This window comes from Limulus polyphemus, unplaced genomic scaffold (genome assembly GCF_000517525.1).
Source record: "Limulus polyphemus unplaced genomic scaffold, Limulus_polyphemus-2.1.2 Scaffold391, whole genome shotgun sequence".
Classification (NCBI taxonomy): domain Eukaryota; kingdom Metazoa; phylum Arthropoda; class Merostomata; order Xiphosura; family Limulidae; genus Limulus; species Limulus polyphemus.
The window spans coordinates 60,393-71,503 of NW_013666001.1; the positions used below are offsets into that span (position 1 = coordinate 60,393).

Consider the following 11,111-nt stretch of genomic DNA (forward strand, 5'->3'; position numbering starts at 1 on the left):
ACATCTTAAATTAAGTTGTTGTTAATTGTTATTGGTTTAATATAAGTGGCTATTGTTCGGGACGAACAATACTAAGGAGGAAGCAGTGTTGCGTCAGCGAGGTCACGTGACTAGTATCACGTCACTTCTTTCTCGAACCTTCGGGAGATTACTAGATATAGGGTAGTCTGGTATGTATAAGATGGTGATAACGTGACGGGACAATGTGTGTAGGTAGTGAGTAATTGAACTGCAGTCAGAGAGTATTGTTGAAGTTAACGTTCGTTGTTTTAGCGTTTGTTAAAGAGTGACTGTTGAAAATAAGTGTATCGGTAAAGTTATATTCAGAAAGAATAAACCAGTTTTATTTAAGAAAGGACTTGTGTCACTAAAGTTTAGTCGGAGAGAATTTACGGAAAAATTAATTAACGAACGGAGACGTAACAGCACTTTTTGCAATCTAGAGGACGACATTGTCATGTGTCTTAAAATACTTGTTTACTTTGATTGCCTTGAAATATATAAAGATTTATTTTCATTTAGTTTTTACATCGTGTTTGGCTTCTTTTGTTAAACTCAGTATATACAACATACAATTTTGTGCTGTTCCTCATGCTATTGCGGTTACGGCACTGTAAATAGGCGCTTGTGAAAGAATTCCACACACACACACACACACACACACATATATATATTTGAGGAAATTGTATCTTTATATTTGAATGAAAGGGTTAGCCGCTTCTTTATTTCCCTTTATCAGTTTATGTAATTGATTAGAATTTTGTGCATTTAATTTTATACAGCATATTTATTTTTGAATTACGTAAAAAAAAAGAAAAAGTAAAAATAATGATGATTTTTTTTTCTTATTTACATTTGTCTTGGAATTAATGTTAAAGAAGATTCCTTTGAATATCTTTTGATTCTTTCAAAATTAAATCTAATAAATTTGGTGCACCAGTGAAAACGGATGTTATCATCCCTCCATCAGAAATATCGAAAGAGTCACTGGATTTTATTTAAACGTCTTTAAACCCCGTATCTACTTGCATTTATATTGGCTGTTGCTGGTGGTGAAGCGTAACACAGTTTCTATACGTAAAAGTTAGAATTGTGAAACTATAACACAATTATCTTGATTTGGGAGGTGTGTGTGTCGTTCGTCTGAAGAACAAATAACCGTTTTTCTTCGTTTATGAATTGAAAAATACGGTAGGGACATACAAATGATATATAATAAATTTTATAACTTATATTTTAATATACTAATCTAGGGAGTCTTAAGGTTAAACTCAAAGTGATTTAAAAGTTAAACTATATTACTTGTTAGTAATAGTATATAGTAATTAGTATATTCACTAAATATTACTATTACTGAGTATTAGTATTATTACCCAGTACTAGTAGTAAGTAAATAATATTATTACTATTAGTCTAACTTTAAAAGTGTAACGTTATTTACGAGGTCTCTTCAATTCATATTGATGTTTAACGGTTTATTACTATGACTAGTATTACTATTAATAGTATTTATAAGCGGATAATAATTTGACACATCAATCATGTAACATCCTTATCTATTACTAGTACTATAAGTGTTGTTATTTGTCGTATTAATATATATATATATATATTATTCCATTGCAGTTCAATTTTACTTTCCAATTCCTATTTCGATGCTTAGGAATAGGAGACCTAGGTTTCTATGTAGTACTACTACTAGCACTTAGTTACTAGGAATGATTTAGTAACTACTGCCAACTGCTATAACAGTTAACACTAGTATTAGTAATACTACTAATGTTACATCGATATCCGTTCAATCCAACATTGCACTCAAAATGCATTAAATCCTTATAATTTTTAACTTATAGGCCTAAACATAAGTTTCAAAAATGTAATTACTAAATACCGAAGTCTAACCATATCATATGTGGCATATGTAAATAATAAGCACAAACATAAAATTAAAGTGGGTGATGTAAGTTAGCAGCTGCTGAATAAAGCAATATCAATTCTACACATTTCCAGTTTGTCATGTTTCAGGGTTTATATTTTAATTTTTATTATTTACATACGGTTAGATTACAGTACTTAATAGTTCCATTTCATTATATTTTTGGTGTTTAAAATAAAAGTCCTTTGTTTAGGCCATTTTAATTTAGTCTAGGATAATATTCAGGGATGAAACTCTATCAGTACTTGCAGAGTACTGGAACTGATTTTTTAAGGCGGTACTAGTACCAGGACTTATTTGAGTTGTTTTGTCAATTTTTTATGTTTACGTGTAGGTTTTATTTCTTTTTCAAAAACAGGTCCACTTCACTCAGCTGAGTACATCTACTTTTTTTTTGAGAATTTCACCCCTGATAATATTAATGACTCAAATGAGTAAAACTCGAGCTTTAAGTCAAGGGCAATCATGATTCTGACTAGTGTAGCTCTAAATATTATACTATCAATAAGGTATAAATTAAAATTCAGACATTAGATCAAGGGATTAGTTCACAAATACAAGTAAGTAATATTTGAATACTGATGTATTCTAACTTGTAGATAGTCTGAACTATTAAAATTAAATTACTGGCTTTTCCACTGTCCACTAGTACTGCTAGTAGTACCAGTGAAGCTCATAGGTATGGTTGGAAGTGGTGTGGTGGTGACACTGTCAGTGTAGTGCATGTCATCTGTCATACAGCCATACATATAACACATGCTGCTTGTGCCCTTCTCCTGCAGCCAAATTCTGTTCAGTCAAGTTGAAGTGAGCATACAATATGATAGTGTGCTCACCTCAACTTAACTCCTACTGTGGCCTGTGACTGTTCAGTCAAGTTGAGGTGAGCAATACACTACACCTGTGCTCTCCTTTTGTAGACATCTTTTCATTTCAGTTAAGGTGAGCATGTACTATAGGAATTCCAATGGCATGAATACTGTGTCTCCTCCTGCAGCTGTTATTGGTCTAATAAAGTCTGATGGTAGAGTTGATGTGAGCACATAAGGTACAGTCTGAATGAATCAAAACCACACTACACATATTAGCTCTCCAACGTCTTGAGTGTAAGTACTCCTATGGCCATGTTCTTATTCTGCTCAATCCCTGCAACACATGGGGCTCACTTGCCTCTTCCTGAATGAGATAAGATGCAGTCTCTCACAGGTATACCCCTATTCAGCCATTGGGTGTCACAATCCATGAGCTTCCTCCAAGTACTTTTTGAATGGAAATTATCAAAGTAAAACTTTGCACCAGCCTCTCTATTGGTCTTCTATTATTAAAAGCCTTTTGATGTATAATGACATCATTATGCAGTAGCACAATTAATGAGAAATCTTGTGAGATTAGGTAGGAAAGGCTAGTAGCATACAAATCTCTAAGGCAGATGCATGGTAAAGGTAGCTGTGTACTGAGATAGGTATCTAGTGGAAATGCATTTTCAGGTAAGGAAAATGTTAACTTCTGGGACAGTTGGAGTATTCTCAGCTGTACTTTGTCATGCAAGCCCAGCTAATTCTTTTTTTTTCAATATCTGGTTACTTCTTTGTTCCTTTTATCTGGTTGGGATTGAATATTCATCTTTAGGGTATTCTTTTCTTAGTGTTATTAAAGCTGTTTATTTCTTATAGTCTAGGTTGTAATGACCATGTTTTCCACATTTATAACAGTTCTTTGTTTTCTGGCATCCTTTGAGGGGATTTTTTATTCCATACAGAATTTTGTGTGCAGTTCCTGGCACCTTGAAGGTACACTTGACATACTTATTGTCTTATAGTTTTATTTTCTTCATTCTGTCTAGTCTGGCTAATCCTTTCAACCCTTCTAGACTATTGTCATGGGAAGTTGATGTATCATTACTGCTTGATCTAATGATCTTGTAACTTCCAGGTGGTGCTTTTAGTTTTTGTTCTGATCTGAGACTAATTGATTCAAGATTCTTCACCAACTGCAGAGCTTCCTTTGAGGATTTTATAGCATCTTTGCTTTGGCATAATTCTTGTATCCTTATCTGTACAGCAAGTTCTGCTAAAGTATTTCTTTCCTCTGTACCCTATTCTGGAGTTTTATTTAAGATATATCCTTTTCTCCCTCTTAATTAGTGTTGTTATTCCTTTGTATATTGGGCTTGGTCATTTTGACCAGTCTTGTCATCACAATGTTACCATGAAACTATGTACTATAACTTTTAATGTAGTAAGTGTATCCTCATGATACTTGGCACATAATATTTTTATTAAAGATTTGTCTGTAAATTTGTGGTTTGACTAAAACCCTGACCAGTCTGAGTGCAAAGTGATTTTCATGTTAAGATTAATATTTTTTTTCCGTTTTACATTTTCAAGTGAAATTATATTTCTTTTTTTCTGTTCAGGGTTGTTCCATTAAATCTAAATTACCTTTTCTTTTTTGAGTGATTGTATATTTTTAAATATATTTACACACTATTCTTACAGCCATAGCTATTATAATTAAAACTTTTGAATCATTTAGATTTATTGCTTTACTGTCTCTCAGATTAGAGCCAAGTGATTTATTAAGCAGGGAAGCATTTTGTAAATATATCTTGAGTTATCAGAATGCTCGTTCAAATTACTACATGCTGTACTCCCAAGATGTGCTCTTGCTATTGAGTATTTTTTTATTTCATTTTTCATACTTAACCTAATTAGTTTATTATTCCCATTTTTTAACTTCTTGTTGCTTTTATTGCAGTAAATAAAAATAAAAATGAACATAAAAAAACAAGAAATGTAATACTTAAGTGTGGATCTTGTATTTCTTTTTTGCTATCAGTTTCAGTTGTCTTTGTAGGGGTGAGTTAGTATTTTACTTAATTTATCTTAAATATGAGTTAGAACACAATATCGCACAATAAAAAAATAATATCCTAAAACTATTATAAGGTAACTGGTTTTCTAACTAAGATATACGTTAATTAAAGGTTTCCTTACCTGGTTGAGGCAATCTTATTGTTAGCAAAGTATGAAAAAGACATTGAATAACTCAAAACCAGTCCTGACAATGAGCTATCTTCATAAGGAACGCAGTAAATTAAAGTCTTATTTGTCTGTTGTTTATAAATAATCCAATAGCAAATGTTTATGAGAGAATTATTAAATTTTTTTTTAAAGGCATCATATGCTAGGAGGTGGAGGGCATGCAAGTTTCAGTTTATGGCCTACCAGTTTAGAATCATTAGCATATGACTCATTAAAGCAAGAAGAATATAGGCTATAAGTTTTCATTCCAGCTTGGGAATAACTATATAAATGTGTAAGTCCTTGGAAATTTAGCAAGTAATTAATATAGGGGTGGAAATAAATTCTAAAATGGGCAATTCTGAGCAAAGAAGTGTCAAGTGATATGTAACTGAAGATTGAGAGTTTAAATATTTCCTTTTGATACTATGAAATTAAAACTTCTATGATTTATAATCTGTGTTTTTATGCTAAGTTTATTGATAAAGATTGGTAGTATATTTGTATGTAACTGTAAAAAGATTGTAACAAGCCCACTTTGACCTGCCTACACACATAGGGTTAAATCTTGCCCTTTTAAATAAGCAGCAAGATGGGTAGTTTGCTCACTATTTCACTCATTCATTCTAGAAATTATTTTCAAGTATGCCTCCCATTGTACATTTCCGATGTAGTCTTTTGGTTTCTTGATTGGATGATGTTATTGAACTAGCCAGCTAAGTTATGAAACTGGATATGGTAATGATATAACTGGAACAGTCCAGGAAGGTCCTACAGTCATAACTGCCACAGCAGTAATTATAACCGGTGCAGAGCAAATAGTTTCTGCTGTATTTTATTGTAAATGGTGTTTCAGGTTGGAATTCTTTGTGGATACAAAAAGAGGTGTGGCTGGTTTGGTCTTGCAGTTTCCATTTATATTGTTCGGTCATTGATGTTCTTTTGTACCTCATTGATTTCATTTATCATTTTGTCCATTAGTCTTTCTGTATGTTGTGGTTGTCCTTTTGTACTTCTTCATTCATGTTGTAATCCTCATGTACATCTCCGACAGATTCATCAATGTTGTCTTCAATCAGATTTTTTTCTTCATTCTTCTTCGAATATTACATCTTCCTTTTAATTATCTTTTTAAATTTCTTGATCTTTTAATGCTTTGTCATGTTTTGCTTTTCTTTTTACTGTTTCATTGTATCGAGCAAACTTTTGATCTCACTTCATGCCTTTGTTGTCATCTTGAAGTTTCTTATTGGTACTACTAAAGCATGCGGTCTACAAAGATATTTACATCATAGTGTGCATTTTACACAGATACTATCATCATCACCATTTTAACTTTCATTTATTTACAATTGGTGTCATTTATTATAAATGCTTTTGAACTACTAAAGTTCAAAATACCATTACATAACGTTTTTTGGAGCAAATATAATCGGAATGAAATAAATTCCAACAATCAAAACTAGCACAATTATAATTATATTTGCTGAACATAAACGTGGTTAGATATAAATAATTTAGCAAGAAATTGTTTTAGTGAATCATTAAAACGATGATGATAGTATCTGTGTAGACCGCATGCTATAGTGTAAATATCTTTGTAGACTGCACGCTATAGTAGCATCACTATATTTCATTTTCACCAAAATAATCCTGCTCTGACACCAGTATCAGTGGGTGAGTTTTTTGGATTACTTGGTAAAAATAATATTACATTCAATCTGCAGAATAATATTGAATTTATTTCTTCAGTAATGTTTGTCACAAATTATGCTTACTGATAGGCCTATCTTTGTTAACAAAATTTGAAGAGAAACTCTAGATTAATGTATACCTACTACTCACAAATAAAGTTGCTTGGAAAATTTATTCACAAATTGATCAATAACAAATGTGCTGACTGATTGTTGACTAACTGAATCATAGATGGATTCTCATTAACTCTCAGTGAAATAAATAACTCCATAATTCACTGGTATTGATTAAGTACTCTCATATCCACATATACTGGAACCTTTTAGATTATACTTAGGCCTTAACTTTCATGAAATTTCTAAATCTTATGATGACATCATGAGATGTTTCCTTTAGTAAATAAACATCTAAATTAAAATATTAAGAATGTATCTTACAATGTCATATTATCTTGAGTCAAGTGATTGTTATGAGCTATTGCTACATCATTGTAAAGAAAGAGGCTAAACAGATTAGGAGAAATCACTTGTTTTCTATCTAAAATTCATAAGGAACCTCAGAAGATGATGAATATAACCTAACTTCTTATACACACACAAACACACTGTAATAATGAATCTCTCTCTCAAGCTTTTTATCTTCAAACAGAGATGAACTGTTATAAAAACTCAACTTTGTGTCTTGTAAGCTTGAACTTATTTCCCTTAGTAATTAAGTTAGCATTTTCAACCTTTACATTCCACTGCTAAAACAGACAATTTATCAGCAGATTATTCAATTTTTTATAATTTTAAATATCTCTAGTCAAATTGCTAACTGTTCTTAAGTGCATTGGAGAAAACAAGCTCAAGTCTTTATTTCTTTACATGATGCTTATTTATTTTCAAAGCCTTGGAGTAGCTTATAGAATGTACCTAAAATATTAGATTTGTTATCACCTATAGTTTGTATCAATACATAGGCATGTTATGCACAAATATATGCTGCTGAAATGTCATCTGTATCTTCTACTTTTCCACTTGGCAAGCTGTTCAAGTGAATTATTCATAAACTTTGTGTACCAAATGGAACATTAAGCATCTTAAATTTTGTGTGTCTTAATTTATTATCATGAAACATTTAAAAATATCATTGGAAAAAATTATACATTAAAACATACAATGGTTTTAAAAAGCTGTCTTGCCTAATCAATTTCATGAAATTTTTTGGTAGTGCATTTTTTTCTTTTTTGATGTATGTGTTCGTTATATTGACTTTTGTATCATAAGAAAAAATGGTGGCAAAAGGCATTTTGACATTTGAAGGTCACCATTTTACAAATGTAGACACAGAAGTTAATTGTACATATTCAAATAGCTGTCCAAAAAAATTTAAACTAATATTATACAGACTGATTTGGTAGTTTTTCTTTGAGAAATCCCATTACTTTTCTATTCATGTGTAAATCATGAAACAAATATAAATTCTTAGATATATTTTTATTGTAAGTAGTTTTGATAAACTTCAAATCATTGATTAATATGAATTTTAGTCTCATATTAGCCTACTTTGGTTTTACAATGAAATGAAAGTTATAGTGGAATATAGTTCAAACTCATCTTTATTTTCCAGAGTTCAGTAATCCGTTGGTATAGGTTAAAAAATGGTATAATCTTTGTACCAGCTACTCATCACATTGTTATATCTAGGCAGAAGTTGATGCAGGTTACCTGCACAACATACAGTATAGTTGCATGATGATGGAATGTAAATGTAGTAACCGCATATGTGGTAAGTATGTATTTTATATTTGTGTTTACATACTGTCTTTGACCTGAAAAATCAGTCAAATTTTTGTTTCTGTTGGGAGTTTGGAGTTATGTATGTATGCCAGCAAGATAAGTATTTGCTGGTTCCTGGAAATCAAATGTAAAACAAACATTGAACATATGATTTAATTGACTGCAATATGTGTTGAATACCGAAAGGTTGACTGATATTGTAAATGAAGTATTAGTTAATTTCTGCTTTTACACCAGATACCAGTTCCATTGTAATACTTCTAGTTTATGGCACTTGACTAGATCAACCTTGACCTGTGAGCAAATATGTATTATCGAACTAAAGAATTATAGAAAGTAAATTTGTAGTCATTCTTCCATGCATTTTTAAAAATAATACAGCATAGATGAAAGTAATTCAATAAAAACTTTATTTAATTATATACATAATTAAATTCTCTGAGCATAATATGGTACTCTTAGGAGAAGATTCAAATATTTTTTGAAGAGAATACTGTGTATTTTAACCCTGTAACTTGAATAGAAGTGTAGTTTAAGAATTGTAGCCAGTTATTCTTTCTTAATCTCAGTTGGCATTTTGTGATGTAACTGCAATATCTTGATTTTGAGAAGTCATAATTTTGATCTGGTTTCTTTGGCTGTTTAAACTTGATAGGTTTTTTTTGTTCTGATTTGATTTTACATACCTACTCCCTGGGGGCTCATGTGGATATTCTTTTTGTCATTTTTGTTTCTTGCCATCTTCCACCTTTATTCTCAGATTCGAATGACCTCTATCCTGTACATGATCTGATTGCTTCGTTGCTTTCAAGACTTATTTCTGTCGACTCCTTTCCTACAGTTTCTTTCTCTTAACCCACTCCTCTGTTTGTAATTTTTTCCTTCCCCCCTTACCCATTGGGTTTGGCTTGTGATTTGATTGGCCTTTTACTCCTTGTCTCTTTCTTCCTGTAATTAATTCCTGGTGTCTTCATTTCAATCAGGCACCTTACCTTTTACCAATGTCTCAACCCCGTCATCTATTGGAGGTACTTTATCTGTCAAGTACTGGATATATACCTCATACATTCATCTCCAATTATTTGTTTTGGTTGCTATTTCTTCCTCATTGGGTTACTGTCTTCTATCTGTCACCATTCTTCACTCTTTGGTGAAACCATAACGAGGTAGTGTTCTTTCTTTTGTTATATATATTATTTTTCAGGGGCCTGTCTCATGTTTTGTCTAAGATCCTGCTCTGTAGTGTGTGGTGCCTATTCAGGTATACTTCAATCACTTAGAATTGTACTAAAACTTGCACTGTAAGACTATATTGACTTCACTTTCATAATTTCCATGGCCACAAAATGCACACTGTTCATTACAATTGCATAAACTAGAGATGAGAGGTTGAACAAAATTACTCATAGTGTATTCCTTCCAATATCTTTGCTTCATAAACATGTCCATTCTGTACTGTATTAACCTATGGGTAAAGCAGAAGTTGACTGCTGCTCATCCATGTTATTCCTTAGACTGAATAAATTGGGTTTGGTCTGTTTTTTAAAAAATTGGGTTTTGTTGTCATCCACTGCATTGTCCCCTCTGGACTCTCCACTGCATTTTCCCCCCATTTCTTCCAGTGGAGTAAGAGAGTCCTTACCACTTTCCAGTTCGAAGCTGCTAGGATAGTGGACTATGAAAGTATCCTCCTAAATGAGAGATATACAATATAAACAATGATGAATCCATTCAGCTGTGGGTGGAGTGGTGTTGTTCTGCAGATGTAGTTGACGGTAATCCTCCAAAAAGATACTTCATCTTTGCACGGGATTTTCAGAGGGGATGTTGTAGCTTTGGAGTGAGATATCATAACATTTGGGAGCCTTCATCCTACCCCCACTGGAGTAAGAAAGTCCTTATCAATTACACTTCCAAGCTGCTGGTGTGGTGGCCCATGGAATTATCCCCCTAAATGAGAAATATACAATATAAACAATGATGAATCCTTTTAGAACAACTTTACATTTTGTTTGTTGTAGTTGCATACCAGTACATGAGTTTATTTTTGTTATACACTTGTTATTTATTTTGAATAAGTTCATTATGGTGGAAAAAAAAAGCCAATGCAGTGGTGAACTATTGAAAAACATGTAACATTCAATTGAATGCATATTTATATTTGTAACTTAAAATTTATTCTCCACAAATGGACATAAAAAAGCTTAAGAAACAAGATTAGTAAAAATTGTTAACTTAAAAGTGGGTATAGGGATTATCAGTAGAGTAGAGAAAAGTTGAATCCAAATGGAAATATATCTTCAAGATTACAACTAGGGACTCTTGAAAAAAAAAAGTAAATACAACAAGGTTAGAAATAGTGTCAACATTTTCTAAAACTACAAATCCCTATTTTGACTCCATTAACATTGATAAGTGCTCTAGACATGGAGTCAAAATAGGGATTTATAGCTTGACAAAATAATGTAGACACTATTTTCATCCTTGTTTGTTTGTTTTTTTTCCCCTAGTTGTAGACCTGAAAATATAATATTTGCATTTTGATTCAACTTGTTTCTATGCTTTTTTTGATGATTGCTTCCTCCCTTATAACATAAACACTTTTTACTAATCTTGTATGAAAAGACTAAAGGTGGGATCTTAAAACAGTATGTTAATGTTAAAAATAATGTTTTG

At 31.9% G+C, this 11,111-nt stretch overlaps 1 protein-coding gene across 2 annotated transcripts in view; it reads left to right on the top strand.

Moving 5' to 3' along the window:
- Nucleotides 1-1,017: 1,017 nt before the first annotated feature.
- The window catches only part of LOC106457915 (RNA-binding protein 39-like), a 74,320-nt gene continuing 64,226 nt past the window's right edge, over nt 1,018-11,111 (top strand). The window contains exon 1 of one of the 2 annotated variants that reach the window (XM_013917362.2): nt 1,018-1,191. The gene's annotated coding sequence lies outside the window, so the exon portion shown is untranslated. The remainder of the gene's footprint in view (nt 1,192-11,111) is intronic. The other variant, XM_022383993.1, reaches the window with a different exon arrangement.